The sequence below is a fragment of the Podarcis melisellensis genome, assembly GCF_964234715.1.
Source record: "Podarcis melisellensis genome assembly, chromosome: 13".
In the NCBI taxonomy this organism is placed as follows: Eukaryota; Metazoa; Chordata; class Lepidosauria; order Squamata; family Lacertidae; genus Podarcis; species Podarcis melisellensis.
In genome coordinates this window covers 51,968,007-51,984,396 of record NC_138545.1, presented here as the reverse complement: position 1 = coordinate 51,984,396, position 16,390 = coordinate 51,968,007, and the positions used below count along the sequence as shown (strand labels likewise).

At 42.2% G+C, this 16,390-nt stretch overlaps 2 long non-coding RNA genes across 2 annotated transcripts; one reads left to right on the top strand and one right to left on the bottom strand.

Annotated features, from left to right (window-relative positions):
• Window positions 1-1,417: 1,417 nt before the first annotated feature.
• On the bottom strand, window positions 1,418-3,673 carry LOC309354438. Its single transcript, XR_014162299.1, has 3 exons — window positions 3,592-3,673; window positions 2,984-3,021; window positions 1,418-2,366 (listed from the first exon to the last, which is right to left on the bottom strand). It is a non-coding gene; the product is annotated as an uncharacterized lncRNA (long non-coding RNA).
• Window positions 3,674-4,617: 944 nt separating this feature from the next.
• Window positions 4,618-15,421, top strand: LOC309354416. The gene is made up of 3 exons (XR_014162277.1): window positions 4,618-4,980; window positions 13,074-13,162; window positions 14,354-15,421. It is a non-coding gene; the product is annotated as an uncharacterized lncRNA (long non-coding RNA).
• The last annotated feature ends 969 nt before the right edge of the window (window positions 15,422-16,390 follow it).

The window sequence follows — 16,390 nt, the reverse complement described above, 5'->3', positions numbered from 1 at the left end:
GCACTGCACTTTGATAATGAGAGACATGCCAGGAGTTGCAGGTCCCAATGCAGAGTTAAGTTTTTTTAAGCCCTCTAATATCAGGTGTCTGGTTCAAATCACACCTCAGTCTTGAGCTCCCTAGGCAGTCCTCAGGAAAACACAATTGTTCAGCCTCAGCCCCCAATCTGTAGTACGGCAACATAATACTGACCTCCTTTGCAGGAACGTTGTAAGGATTATTGACATATGGGATGCGTGGTGAACGTTCCATTGCCAGCTATGATTACTTTTGTTAATTTTGTTCAATTTAGTTTGGTGGAAGCGAGAAGTGGCAACTTTATGACCCCATTTAAACGTATTAGTGGGATTCCAAGCTCTCATTCCTTATTCTATACCTGATGGCCACTATAGGGTCCACCCGTAATGATAGTGGCAGCAGTGGCTTTAAGTTGTAAGTAACAGGAAGTAATAAAGCTAAGAATATTCCACATGTTGGAAGCAAATGAGGATTGTTGGCCTTATTTTTAAAGGTTGTAAATTCAATTCCTTCTGACCTTTTTGTTAAACAAGTTAAATAGTTTGCTGCTTCTTTCTTCTGGGCACTAATTAATTCTTGTGTTAATTTTCAATTGGAGCAAGCAAGTGACAGTGTACTTTATTAAGCTTTACAGGTTAAAGGTGTATTTAATAGGAGTGTGCAGCAAGCACCAGATTCGCCTTGTTTTTGCAGCGTTTGGAAACAGCCCCATCTGTTTCAGCTCCGCTCTGTCACTCCGATTCAATTTTTTTATTCAGCTTCAGATCTGATCTGTTAAATCTGAAGCTCCCCCCTCCTTTTTCACATAGATGGATGGATTAAATTTGCAGGCAAAGGGCACCCTCTCCACCCAAAAAGGGGGATTGAAGCTGTCAAATTTCAGGTGGATAAACCCCAGGAGGAGTCGTGCACAGAATCCTCAAACCTTTTTTTAAAAGAAGAATTATATTATTATAATTTGCCATGTTTCCACATATGAAGTCTAGAGATAATTGGGGTAGAATGATGCCATCAGTTTTTGGGTTAACTTTATAGTTCCTACCAATGCCAGGCAATTTTAAATTTCTGTGGTTGAAGTAGAATAGATTTAAGCAGTTGGACTCTCCAAAGTGCTTGGGTTTGGTTGGATGCTGCCCCTGATGTGAAATGTTTCTGAGACATTCAGAATGGAGAAATGATTTCAATACATGCCTTCCTATATAGGAACTGCAGCACTCGGTCAGTTCTTAGAGTAGTCAGTTTAAAGCATATTTATTTACTTGTTTAGAAATTATTTTGTTATTAAATATATAGCAAACAAGACTAACAGAATATTCCAACGATTCAACAATTTCTTTTGTTGAATTCTTAAATCATTTTTATTAATTAAAAATCAATCTTCAATTTAATTTGGTGAGGTTTAATTTTAAAAAAATACAAGTACAAAATATGCAGGAGATTAACTTCTAGAAGCATTTCCCCCTTCTGGAATACACAGGCAGGAATGCTTCTTCTAAGAACCATCTAAGACAGTATCTGACATTACACCGGCATGCATCATCTAAAAACGGGATGCTTCAGAACTACTGGTTTTATTCCTTTCCAGATTTAATTGGTTAACCAATGAATCAATTAATTATCTCCTTTATATGACTGGCTGACTTAGAATAAACAATTAAGAAGCATGGCTGTTTGCCCTTGTGGTCGGTCCACTAGCCAATGAGAATGGCTGATAATTTGCCTGAGATATACAAGACTGATAATCTCCAGGCTCTTTGGGAAGCCAATATTTAAACAGGTTTCACAATTTAAGCCAAACATCCCCATTCCATGTTTCTCTATGAAAGTCAAGAACGGAGAAGGTGGCCTAGATTTTTCTGGGGAAGTATAGTTGGAATACAACACGCATACCAGGCTATGTGTGTTACCGTGTGACATGATCATTATCCCGTCTGATAAACAAAGGGGAGAGAGGTGCTGAGTAGTAAATGGGCGTGCTTGAAGAATGTGCCCTCGCAGCCCTGAAGCCAGTCATCTGAGGAGATCACTTGCTACCAAGCTTCTAACCCAACCTGTATTACATTTGTGCTGCAGCAGGGATTTCTTTTTCCATCGACCTCCTGATTGTACGAGGGGACTCCAAAACTCGCATGTGAGCAGCAACGGTTTGTCCTCCTCCAAGTACATTGTGGAGCGGAGCCAGCAGAGAGTCTCTTACTGTCCATGCCTGCTGTTCTGTACTGATTAGGAATTGGATAGCAGCTCTATGAATGTGATGCTGCCCAGCTTCCAGAAGTCATGTGAGACGGGGCATCAGGAAACGGGAGCTGACGGTCACATCACAGCCACTCCGAGAAGAAATAGCCGTCTAAAAAAAGAAAGGCATCTTGCAGCATGACTGACGCTCTGGCCCTGAAGCACCCTGGCCCTGGGCTGCTCAGGCTGGGATTAGAAGTCACACAGCCATAAAGATGCCACTCCGACAGGCAATGCCCATACGTTATGTGTGTGGTGACAGGTCCTACGTTTTCTACCACTTACAGCAGGGGTCAGTAAACCTCTTCAGCAGGGGGCCGGTCCACTGTCCCTCAGACCTTGTGGGGGGCCGGGCGATATTTTTTGGGGGGGAAATGAACGAATTCCTATGCCCCCCAAATAACCCAGAGATGCATTTTAAATAAAAGCACACATTCTACTCATGTAAAAACACGCTGATTCCCGGACCATCCGCGGGCCGGATTTAGAAGGCAATGGGGCCAGATCTGGCCCCCGGGCCTTAGTTTGCCTACCCATGACCCATAGCTTAGCAACCTCTGCCCCCCTCCCCAAAAAAACAGCCCATAAAGGATGTTGCAACAAGCACAAACAGCGCCCAGGATCTGAACTGGAACAGAACGGAACTGGAACTGGAGCAGAAATTATTTGCTGTTGCACCATTTTTCAGCTCAATGATCTTTAACCCATGTTTTGTGTATGTATACTCACTAGTCACCTTCCTCGTTTTTCCTTTCAAAAAGTAGCATCTAGTACAAATGAAAGGAACATTCTCTTTAAAACCCCTATCCCCATATTTATCAAACAAATTCCACTTCTCAAAATAACTTTTCAGCATGTCTCCTCTCCCTTTCCCTCCTTGGAAATGAATTATTTGACATAACATATATTTAAGGCATTTCCCATTCTTATTAACATTTAACGGGGGAGGGGGTGTTATTTGGAGGCTTCCAAAGAAAAAGGGGGGAAAGGGTTAGACATTTGCCTTTATCTCCTGTGTAACCTGACAACAGGAATTTTCTTCAGGGCAATTTACAGATTCCATAAATATATATATATAAAAAGAGGCTCTCCCAGAGCTTTAGTTCAGGAATCATCTTCCGTACATCTCATAGGTTTCAATGCTGGCTAAAATATTGCATTTAACAAGCTGACACCTAATAATAATTTCCAAATGTCATCAGTGTCTTAGAACATATCACTTCAAACCGCATTTTAAAATGGAAGTTGAAAAATAATGAAATTTAAATCGTTAAAACTTTGCTCCTTTATGAAGTGGCCTCAAGCTTTGCTTTAAGTGGGCATGTTTCGTGTCGTACTGGGATCCAGAAGAGCTGGATTCAAATTCCTTCTCAGCCATGAAGCTCTCTGTGTGACCTTGGGCCACTCGCTGCCTCTCAATGTACTTGTTGTCAAGATGGAATGGGTGGGGGGGGGGGCGATGGGACATGAATGCCACCTGGAGTTCTTTGGAAGAATGTTGGGGTATAAATATCATCATCATCATCATCATCAACGGCAGCTTTGGTCTCTGTGTTTTCCTGGCATCGCATAGCAACTCTGCCAATGGCTACGGAGAGCTTGCAAGCTGAGGGATAGAACCCAAACTGTGTTTACCTCAGATTTTGCCCCCCCTTTTTTATGAGGGTAAATTGGCAATATGAGTTTTTTTTTTAAATCGTATGTTTTAGTTTGGCACCCTATTAATACGACTACAATTATGGTACAGTGATACCTCGGGTTACATATGCTTCAGGTTACATATGCTTCAGGTTACAGATTCTGCTAACCCAGAAATAGTACCTCGGGTTAAGAACTTTGCTTCAGGATGAGAACAGAAATTGTGTGGCGATGGTGTGGCAGCAGCGCGAGGCCCCATTAGCGAAAGTGGTGCTTCAGGTTAAGAACAGTTTCAGGTTAAGAACAGACCTCTGGGACAAATTAAGTACGTAACCAGAGGTACCACTGTAATTGCTGTTAAATTAAAAAGGTAAAGGTAAAGGTACCCCTGCCCGTACGGGCCAGTCTTGACAGACTCTGGGGTTGTGCGCCCATCTCACTTAAGAGGCCGGGGGCCAGCGCTGTCCGAAGACACTTCCGGGTCACGTGGCCAGCGTGACAAAGCTGCATCTGGCGAGCCAGAGCTGCACACGGAAACGCCGTTTACCTTCCCGCTAGAAAGCGGTCCCTATTTATCTACTTGCACCCGAGGGTGCTTTCGAACTGCTAGGTTGGCAGGCGCTGGGACTGAGAAACGGGAGCGCACCCCGCCGCGGGGATTCGAACCGCCGACCTTTCGATCGGCAAGCCCTAGGCGCTGAGGCTTTAACCCACAGCGCCATGCAAATTCTGGGATCAGAATTAGTACGTAAACGTGTAAATTGCTGCATTATCCTGCTTCACTGTTGGAAATATTTCTTCAGGATACGCTGATAGATATCTTGTAAAGTCTAACAGATTTTTGAGTTTTTGCTCTCTTAAAAGACCCACAATATCGCAGAAACAGAAACGGTGCATTTTGTGAATTACTTAGGAAGACTGGTAGATGGTGCTAGAGGATGCTCAGGATCCACATTAAGCCCATTGTAATGCCACTGCTAGTTCTGGAAGCTTCCCTGTTTCACGGGAGGAACCAAGGCCCTCTGGCCCCCTGGGCAGAAGAGAAGGCGCAGCTCTTATTAATTCAAGTTCAAGTGGCGATAAACGAGGTTTGTGTTTGATTAAGAGATATATCTTCCTCTGTTGGATGGCTCTGTCATGTATTGCTCACCTGACAGAATATAGATTGAATTGTTTATGATGTCTGACACAACTTCTACTTTCTTCTGAGATTCTCTAGTTCAGCATCAGTCATAATTTTCAAGAAGGAAGGAAGGAAGGAAGGAAGGAAGGAAGGAAGGAAGGAAGGAAGGAAGGAAGGAAGGAAGGAAGGAAGGAAGGAAGGAAGGAAGGAAGGAAAGAAAGAAAGAAAGAAAGAAAGAAAGAAAGAAAGAAAGAAAGAAAGAAAGAAAGAAAGAAAGAAAGAAAGAAAGAAAGAAAGAAAGAAAGAAAGAAAGAAAGAAAGAAACTTCTGTTGCAACTAATAAGTAAAAATGGCAAAAGAGGGGTTGGATGCCTTTTAGGAAAGAACAGAAGACACCCCCTACTTTTCAAATCAGTTGTGAATATTTGTTGGAACATACTGTTTTTGTTTATGCTGGAAGCCGCCCAGAGTGGCTGGGGCAACCCATTCAGATGGACGGGGTATAAATAACAAAATTACATACCCTCCAACATTTCTCCGATGAAAATAGGGACATCCCATTCCACGGTGGTAATTTTACTATTTATACCCCACACATCTTACTGGGTTGCCCCAGCCACTCTGGGCAGCTTCCAACATATATAAAAACATAATAAAACATTAAATATATATTTTAAAAACCTTCCCTAGGCAGGATTACCTTCAGACAGCTTGGCGGGGGGGTCAGATAACTCCATACCCTCCAACATTTTTCCAATGAAAATAGGGACATCCTAAGGAAAAGTGGGACATTCTGGCATCAAATCAGAAACCTGGACAGCTTCTCTAAATCAGGGATATCTCTGGAAAATAGGGACACCTGGAGGGTCTGAAATCATTATTATTATTTCTATGCACCTCACTGTTTCCACTGTGCCCAGAGTGTGGCTCGATTCTTTTGTCAGTGACCACACAACATTCTCCTTAACCAAGTGGCAGCCTACACTTCCTTCCAATTAATTCAGATTTCCCTGGTCTGCAGATAATCCAGTTAAGGAGGGAAGGGAATCCAGCATAAAACCATGCATTACCTGAGTGAAGCGCATTGTGAGTTCACATTTTGAGTGAGCTTTTTTAAAAATGTATGTAGTGACGTTTTAGTGGCTGCTCTCTGTGGTCACACCCCCTACTTCCAATTGCACCCCCCCACAACACAATTTAGCACAATTTTGTTTCAATCAACCGAAAGAAAAAAATGCAGCATGCCTGTTTTCCATTGGTTGATGCTGAAGGTATGTTAACAATGTGTGTGTGTGTATCAGCATTGCTCAAAATTGCTCTTGTGCAAACAATGATATCAAAAATAAAATTAGCCCTTTAGAATATAAACAGGAATCAGCTTGCTGTTAAAATACAGATGATGATAATCACATTACTGTTAGTACTGTCAATTCATCTTCAATATAACGAAGAATGGGCAGTTACACCTTGCTGAGAATTTTGCCCTCTCTACTAAGATCTCAGTTGAAACATGAAATAATATCTCTGGGAAGGGATGCTGTTTGAAAAATACAAGTTCAAATCTCCTTTTGGGTGCATGGAATTAGCCTCGTTGTCGTTTCAACTCAGCATTATTTAGGCACACAGTTAAGGGCTTAGTCTTGTGTTTACAGGTATGTGAGGGAATGGCAGAGCAGGGAGAGAAATGTGATGTTGGGGGGGGAGCAATCCCACAAGGGATACATCTCAACAAACACAAAAGCTGTCAATAGTAAAATCACCACTGGCTTACAAAGAAAGATGCAAAGTTGGGCACTGAACTTGTCTGAATTTTCAGGGTATAGTAGAATCCCAAGAATGTCCATCTGAGTTTATTTCCTGGAAGCTTAGTAAACTGTTATCATCATCATAATTCCTCTAGAAATTCTATCACCTTTTAAAATTTCTGCCTGCCATTGGGATGATGCTTTCAGTGAAGTCTCTGTGCTGACCCTGATGTGTCTTTACCAAGTGGTAACCACAAATTTGGATCCTTACATGGTATATAATTAGGTGTATTGCTTTCAGTGCATCTCTCACGAAGCAATTACCAGTAGTGTGTTCCAGTTCTCCATTCCATTATCTATCCTGTTGCCCAAAGGAAAATTACTTATCGCAAGTCAGCAACAGTTGACTATATTGTTCTCTTGACTATATTGTTGTTTTCAGATGCATTTAATTCAGCATTTTTAGGGAGGCAGGAAGGATACAAACAAAGCAGTAGGCCAATGTGCAGCTTGTTGTACCAGATTGCGTCAGAGCACAGAAGGTCTGCCAACCAGCTGGGAGACCCTTGTCTTCACAGAGTAGGAGGAAGGCTAACTATTAGCCACAGTATGTTGAATGCTGGAGACATTGCCTCACGTCCGTGCCTGAGGGAGTTTCACACTGTTAAGACCGAAACACATTCTAAAGCCAATATTGTGCTCTTTTTATGAGTACAGTGGTACCTCGGGTTAAGTACTTAATTCATTCCGGAGGTCTGTTCTTAACCTGAAACTGTTCTTAACCTGAAGCACCACTTTGGCTAATGGGGCCTCCCGCTGCCACCGTGCCGCTGGAGCACGATTTCTGTTCTCATCCTGAAGCAAACTTCTTAACCTGAAGCACTATTTCTGGGTTAGTGGAGTCTGTAACCTGAAGCGTATGTAACCTGAAGTGTATGTAACCTGAGGTACCACTTTGCTTGCATGTTACAGAGAATCAGAATATAATATTTGCTGTAATGGAGCTATCCAAAGTCCACCTAGCCCAGCATTTTGTTTCCCACCCCCACTCAGGAGGCTCACAAGCAAGGCATGGAGTGATCCTAGATCACAGATCCTAGAGTTGTAGAGGTGAAAGGGACCCTGGCCCAGCATCTAATCCTGATGAGGAATACTGCCATTGAAGATGGAGCTTCTGTAGAGCTTTCATCACTAATAGCTGATGATAGACCCGTCTTTCATGATTTTGTCCATTTCTAAAATAAAAGCTATCTATCTATCACCATGTTTTATGACAATTTAATTCAATAATTGTGCATTGTGTGAAGAAATGCTTTATCCTGCCTGCTCCAAATCTGCCAATAAACTTCACTGAGTGATCCCAGGTTGAAAGATGGTGCAACATTTCCCAATTGCTCATCTTTTTCCCCTATGGAGGGAAATATCTTAGCAAAGGTGCCACCAGCAGTTTCTAAAAAATTTCAGTCGTGTCGCTTAGTGAGTGTTTTGATGGGCACTGTCTTATAGTGGAATTATGATATCAGCAGTTTTATTTTCAGTTGTTTTCCTAATGATTCCTAGCATGTAATTTACCTTTTTCACACTGAGTTGACATCTTCACTGAGCTGTCCACTACTGCCCCAAGGCCTTGTTCCTGGTCAGCTACCTCCAGTCCAAACTCTATGAGCACATATGTAAAATCAAGGATTTTCTTGCCCTGACATGCATCACTTTACATTTGTTTACACTCAGTGGTGACTGGCAGCCCCTGGACCTGGTGGGGTGGCCTGTCTTCTCAAAGGTAGAGATCAGGTTGACTGTTCTAATGGGGAAACTAAGGATAGAGTTGAATGTGACAATCATTACAATTCCCACCATCACAAAAACTCTTTATCCAATTCACCAACAATGCTTTGCAAATTTTAAATTGTGCATTACAAATGGCAACATTTGGTGCAGTCATTAATGGAGATTTGATTCAGCTTTGTTTGCTTGGCACCCCTTGGCCAGCAACAAAATGAAGAGGAATCAAGTTCCCTCTCTTCCATCTGTTTCCTTTTACGCTACCATTATCCATGTATCAACACACAAAGGAAATACTCCTGTTCCTGCATCTGATTTTAACATCAAAAATACTATAGTGAAATCAGTCTCTAAATGTCCGTCATTATATAGTCAAAATGACGTCATCCATGTACAAGAGGGAGGTATCAGCACGTTTGGGAGAACCCAAGGTCTGTGGAACAACAATAAAAACCCAAGGGCAGTAACCCCAAACCTTTCTTAATATGACCAAGTGTCTGATCATGGGAGAAAGAAGACCACAGGAAGGGGAAATAGAATGGGATTGCCTAGAAGAGAGCTTTGCTGGCTGGCTGGCTGGAACCCTGAACAGGAAACTCCACACTGCAACATTGGGGTGTGTGTGCAGGTGTCACAAGTGGGACCCACAACAAAATGTTTCCATCTGTAAAGTTCTGGGTTCTGGCCAATGGTCACTGCAGAGACAGACTAGAAGATCAGGTTGTTTTTTTGTTTTATTTTACTAAAGGGCACTTCTAACCTGTTCTTGCAACATCCAGTCTTAGGTTCACTTAGACATCGTAAATTCTGTGACCACATTTTCCAGTGGTTCAAAACTATCTACTCTCATTAATCATTTTTGACCACAACAAAGGATAGTTCAGGCTTTACAGGCACAATACATTGTACAGCAAACACAGTCAACTGGTATGTCAAATAAACAAACCTAATTGTGAATATGGCTGGCCTCCGTTACATGTTTTTTAATTGGAGGATGTAAGACATGGAATGGGACGCAGGTGGCGCTGTGGGTCAAACCACAGAGCCTAGGACTTGCCAATCAGAAGGTCAGCGGTTCGAATCCCCGCGACGGGGTGAGCTCCCGTTGCTCAGTCCCAGCTCCTGCCCACCTAGCAGTTTGAAAGCACGTCAAAGTGCAAGTAGATAAATAGGTACCGCTCCAGCAGGAAGGTAACTAGCGTTTTCATGCGCTGCTCTAGTTCGCCAGAAGCAGCTTAGTCATGCTGGCCACATGCCCCGGAAGCTGTACGCTAGCTCCCTCGGCCAATAAAGTGAGATGAGCTCCGCAACCCCAGAGTCGGTCACGACTGGACCTAATGGTTAGGGGTCCCTTTACCTTTAAGACATGGGTAGCAACACAGAGGAGGAAGACGGCTGTGTATAGTTGCTCTTAATAATCAAGATCTTTGGAGCAAATACTTGTAGATTCAGTATATTATCTATCTCCAATAACTTTTTACTCACTTGAATGAAAATTGTGCTTCTACCACTACATTTCTTTCAGTAAAGGTCATGAAGTTTGTAAAATGCGTTTTGAGTGCACCATAGCATCCAAATAGATATAAGAATTGCAAAGCAAACCTGAAGTGTAACAGCAGATGTCATACTAGTCTTAACCAATAAAATATAAAATAAAATGTGTGATATTTCTAAGAATGGTACTTTGTGCTTTTAGAAACAACAAAAGTCAATCCCTAGGATTAGGCAGATAAACTAATTATCTTTTCTGGGCAGAGGAAACTGCAATCTTGCTTTTTTCCTCTTTGCTGTGTTCCATTACCTGCCCACATTTTTCATACCTGCTTGTAGAACTGCAGTGTGTCACAGGTGTGTGGGCAAAATTGTCCCACCAAGGACCTAGCAAGAGCTGCATTATGGGGCTCAATTTACACACCAGTAAACTTCTTTAGAGTACAAGGTGGGGCTAATTAATACAACCCGTGATAGTGTGTGATTTGTGTTTTTGGAATGCCATTAAGAATGGTAGTAGAATTTCCTAACTTTCTAGATAAAGTGCAAAAGATGAGAATATGCACTCTCCAAATCTCCAAGAGTACCTATATATGAGATTTTTCAAATTTCGTCTCCACTTAGTATGACAGAACCCCAAATTAGGCTATGCAAATAGGCACGCAAAGCAAAAGAGAAAAAAGCACCTCCAGAAATGAATAGCATAAGTATAGTCATACCTGTATCTGACCTTGCAGGTTTGTTGTGACAATAAAAGGATTGCTGTTTTCTGAGCTCATTGGCGGAAGGACAGGATTACAATGTGATACATTGGATAGACATTTGATAGACATTTTGAGACAAAAGCACAGGATAGTATAGCTTCCCAGTGCTGATTATGAAGAACCAATGGCCATTACAGCTGAGGGTGCCCTGACCCTTCCTGTCCACCGAGACCTCCTGTGTCCTGCAGTGGCGCTGCATTAAATGCTAACCCCTTTTGTGTGTGTAGTCACAAATGCATTGTGGCAAATATCTTTTTAATGCTAAATTTAGTGCATGGATTACATGCCGTTCCTGCTCTGTTTAGTAAGAAGGAAGAAAAGAAATTGGCGCCCTAATCTCTTTCATGCTGAGATCTATTGTCACTTTATTAAATTCAAATTTACTGCTGAGTTCCCAGCCAAAAAATAGCTGTTAGCACACTATAGTGTAAAGCATAAATCTGAGTTCACTGAATCAGAGACATTATTAAAGGAGAAAAAAATGACTTAATGGTCTGTCCAGCCTCATAAATCTTAGCGTTCGCATAAAAGATTATGACAAAATTTACGTCCACTAAATGCATAGTATTAATGCAGTCATGGTGGCTGGTAGTCAAAACAATTTCTTTAGCAATCTGATGTTTAAAAATTATGAGGGCCTATATAAGGAGATGTCTGGAAGGCAATATTTACACAGCAATATTTTGCATAGAATGCATCTTCCGAAAGCCAGATGTTTGGCGATTCTGGCCATTGGACTTTGTCCACCAGGCTTCATTGATGCCGGGCAGAACTTTTCCTATTGTATGGTGTTCTAGGCCATCTGTGTCAACATTAAATTCACCTTTTCCATCAGCCTGGAATATGTTGTTGTTTAGTCGTGTCCGATTCGTGATCCCCTGGACCAGAGCACACCAGGCACTTCTGTCTACCACTGCCTCCTGCAGTTTGGTCAAACTCATGATGGTAGCTTTGGGAACACTGTCCAACCATCTCGTCCTCTGTTGTCCCCTTCTCCTTGTGCCCTCCATCTTTCCCAACATCAGGGTCTTTACCAGGGAGTCTTCGCTTCTCATGAGGTAGCCAAAGTATTGGAGCCTCAGCTTCAGGATCTGTCCTTCCAGTGAGCACTCAGGGCTGATTTCCTTAAGAATGGAGAGGTTTGATCTTCTTGCAGTCCATGGGACTCTCAAGAGTCTCCTCCAGCACCATAATTCAAAAGCATCCATTCTTCAGCGATCAGCCTTCTTTATGGTCCAGCTCTCACTTGCATACATCACTACTGGGAAAACCAGAGCTTTAACTATATGGACCTTTGTTGGCAAGGTGGTGTCTCTGCTTTTTAAGATGCTGTCTAGGTTTGTCATTGCTTTTCTCCCAAGAAGCAGGCGTCTTTTAATTTCGTGACTGCTGTCCCCATCTGCAGTGATCATGGAACCCAAGAAAGTAAAATCTCTTACTGCCTTCATTTCTTCCCCTTCTATTTGCCAGGAGGTGATGGGACCAGTGGCCATGATCTTAGTTTTTTTGATGTTGAGCTTCAGACCATATTTTGCGCTCTCCTCTTTCAACTCCATTAAAATGTTCTTTAATTACTTCTCACTTTCTGCCTTCAAGGTTGTGTCATCTGCATATCTGAGGTTGTTGATATTTCTTCTGGCAATCTTAATTCCGGCTAGGGATTCATCCAGCCCAGCCTTTCGCATGATGAATTCTGCATATAAGTTAAATAAGCAGGGAGACAAAATACAGCCTTGCCGTACTCCTTTCCCAATTTTGAACCAATCAGTTGTTCCATATCCAGTTCTAACTGTAGCTTCTTGTCCCACGTAGAGATTTCTCAGGAGACAGATGAGGTGATCAGGCACTCCCATTTCTTTAAGAACTTGCCATAATTTGCTGTGGTCAACACATTCATTGTTTTTTAAAAAATCTGTCAATTTAAGACCAGACTTCTTCAAGCTCTACAACGCCAGGGGACTGGAAGCCAAGATTGATGCCTTAACAGACATGCCCTGTGCCATGATCAGAAATTATGTTGTGCAATGTCACAAACTGTGTTTGCTTACAACTTACCATCTATGCACCCACACATCTCCTGGGTCTTTCAGGCCCAAATCTAGATGGGAAAGATGGAGTTCCTGGGAGCAGGAGAGTTGCCTCATATTGTCCTCCGCCTGTGTTGCCTTATGAAACATTGGAATCTTACTGTATTGATGGAGGAAACTTCCTTAGAATTGACCCCCATGCCTGTTTGTTGCTTTCAGTCACCAAATTTATTCTATTTTATTTTGCAGAACCAACTAACAAGTTTGATTCTTAGGTTAAGCATGAATAAAGCCGAAGGACATAGACTTCCATCGGCTCCTCTAGACACTGGGAGGAGGTGGGAAGTTCTTGAACCTGAATTGCTGTTGTGCTTTTATCCATTTTACTATTTTCTTATTGCAGTTGTTTATTAACTTGAATAAATGCTTTTGTTTAGCCACCTTTCAAGTGTTCGGGGGGGCGGGGGGGGGGCTCAGCTCTCCATGCACCCAAACTGGAGTCTCAAGTTTTTCTCTGTGTGGACCCAAACTGGTTTGACCCTTGTCCATTATCCTAAATCAGATCGTTTCACTGCATCAGTTTCACAGGGGAGGTTATAAAAGAATGCAGCAATCTACTCTTTTGGTAGCAGTTTTCAGCTGGAGGTAAGAAGAAGCTAGACTTCCTTTCAGGACTACATGCTGCAAGGACAGCACTGAAAAACCCGTCTCCTGTAAATACCTAAGCTAAACCAGTCTTTCAGATGGTGAATCCTAATCCCATGCTCTACTCTTTCCCTTCGTTTCTAGTTCTGAACTTCATTTACCTCATGAAGCAGACAAAGAATATCATTTATGTTCTAAAACTCCTACAGGAAAGTTTTCACACAGGTTTGTACCTTACTAGTTTTACTGTGTCAGAGTCTGCCCTTTAAAGCTGTGTACTAAACGCCCTTTTTTCGCTCCAGAGCATTCCCTGTGAAAACTCGCTCTTTAAAGCTTAACTGGAGCAAATGACAGTCCACAGAAAACCTGAATTGACGTTGGCTCTGATTGAGTGCTAAAGAAGCAAAAACCAGCTGCTCGGACATAGTGTTTTTAAGCATGAACCTATGCCTGGAAAGAGTGGGGCAAAAGGCAAGTATGGATGAGCCCTAAGAACTGTTGAAAGGAATTTGCTTGTCCTCTTAGCCCTAGTCCAGTTGACTTGAGCTCTTGCGTCATTGCTCACCAATTTATCTGAAGTCACATTCACATAAGGAAACGGCACCACAAAAGGGAAAGACAGTTGCTTATTCAGATGAGCCATCCATGCAAAGTACCTCACAGTGAAATCTGTAATAAATCTGTTCTCAGTGAAATCTGTGATAAACCCCATGGAATATAAGGACCATAGGTTCTTTTCAGGCCCTTACTAGCAAACATTAAAAGGATAATCTTAGACTTCAGTATTTTGTTTGCCAAACTGTGGCTTCCAAGGTCAGAATAGAAAGCAATGAAGCTTTCTACTCTGCAAGGTCTCTGAAGGAATCCAAATTTCTCTGTTCCAGATATTTACCTGCTGGCAACGCTGATCCTGCCTAAGGGAAGGAAGGCAATGATGGATAGGTAAATCCCAAGGAACCAAGTTTAGTTACGTAGAAGGATATGTAGAGGAAGAGATTGAATCACCAGTAAATGCAGTCTGTTAACATCAGAAAACATGGTTTGAAGGCAAAGGGCACAGAAAATGTGTGAAATAGCCCCAATAAAAGCTACGTCACACACGATTAATTTTTACATGGTAAAAATGTGAGATGAATGCACATGTGTTTATTCATAACTATTAAGGGAGGGGGTGTTGAAACACAATTTCCTGTTGGGATATTGCATCCAGGTGGGAAATTCATCTCATGCAAAACACTGAGTAACTGGGACAAATTGTTATTAAGAACAACAATTATATCTTGAGGATATGGACAAGCTGCTGGAATATGTGTGGCTGACCATCTGCCCCTTTGGCACTTGCGCACCTTGGTTTCTTAGAGTTAGCCATAGCAGATTGTGGGTCCAGAGAGTGATTGCTGCTTCCTTAGTGAAGGGAGAGGGACCAACGGCCTTGAAGGATTTGGTGGGGCACCTTCTCCTTAAGAAGACCTCCATGGACCCAGAAGCATTAAGCAGCTCTCATCATTTTTTCATCAAGGTGCTTGAGAAGGCAGTGGCAATTCATCTTAGGCATGCTTGGAGTAAACTGATAACTTGGTATCTAGCCACTGAGTTGGATGAAGGTGAATAAATTAAAACTGAATCTTTATAAGATGTGGCGTGCTCTTGCTTGATGTCTCCTGGGCCTAAGAACTAGGAGAACAGCCTGATTTAGATATGCTGCACTTTCCCAGAAGGTGCAGGTACATAGTCTAGGGTGCTCTTTGATACCATCTTGTTGGTGGAGATGCAAAGGTCTCCAGCTACAGCATTTCTCACCAGAGATAGCTTGGCCACAGGAATCCATGCTCTGATACCCTCCCATTACTGTAATGTTGCCCCTGAAGACAACTTGGGAATTGCTGCCGGCATAAAATGCAGTGGTCCAACTTTTGAGTGGAGCCACCAGCCAAAATCATGTCACATTGATTCTTAAATATCTGCATTGAGTTTCTGGTCTGAATAAAAGATTTTATAAATGACTCACAAAGCTTGAATGACTTTGGGCCTAAATCCTTCATCAACACCTTTCTCTGCAAGAACAGGTGGGTCATCAGAGCTGTGCAGGCCTGATTCAGATTCTCCACATATTAATCAGATGGTGCACGTGCAATATCCTCACTGGACTTGTAGGCATGCAGCGCACCTAGACAGCTCCTAAGAATCAGTTGTAGAAATTGCCTGAAAGGTCAGATGGGGGAGCAGTAGGATTATGGGCAGGGAACAGAACAGCAGGAGTGAGGCAAAACATTCTTGTTTGCAGGTCCCCGAGTCTCCTACGCGATTGCAGTTTGATCTGCGAAATTCAGGTCACTTGCCAGGGTTTGTGTTGCTACATTAAACAGCGTTACAGAAGAAACAACATTAAACCGTACAAGGCTCCTTTGTAGAAAATAGCTTCCAAACAACAACAAAAGTATGGGAGCTGGGAAAGGAAGAGAAAGTCCAACAAAATATTAAAAGCCGAATTTGTTTTTAAAATGTTGAGTCAAAAATGAAGCTAATTCTTACAAACAAAAGCAATGGGACAGAGATCTTAAATCTTTAACTCCAGTGTCGGTTTCCCGCGCCTTTTAATGGGTCCTCTAGAACTCTACACAGGTTTATCACGTATTTCAAGAGTTTGCAACTCTACTTAAACTCTACTGACACATAGGAATGTAGCAGGTGAAAATTTCCAAATTACTTTTCGCCATGCCAGAAAAAAACAACACTCACTAAATTTCTACAGGTGTACCAAAGACTACAGACAATGGCCTAACATTTATTTGCTGTCCCCTTGATAAAAGTAGTTCTGTGAAAAGAGATAGGGCTCTCATACTAGCATGTCCCCAAACCCTGTGGGTGGGATGGGGGAAAGGTGGAGCCATGATAATGTTTGCATTTATTTAAACATTTAC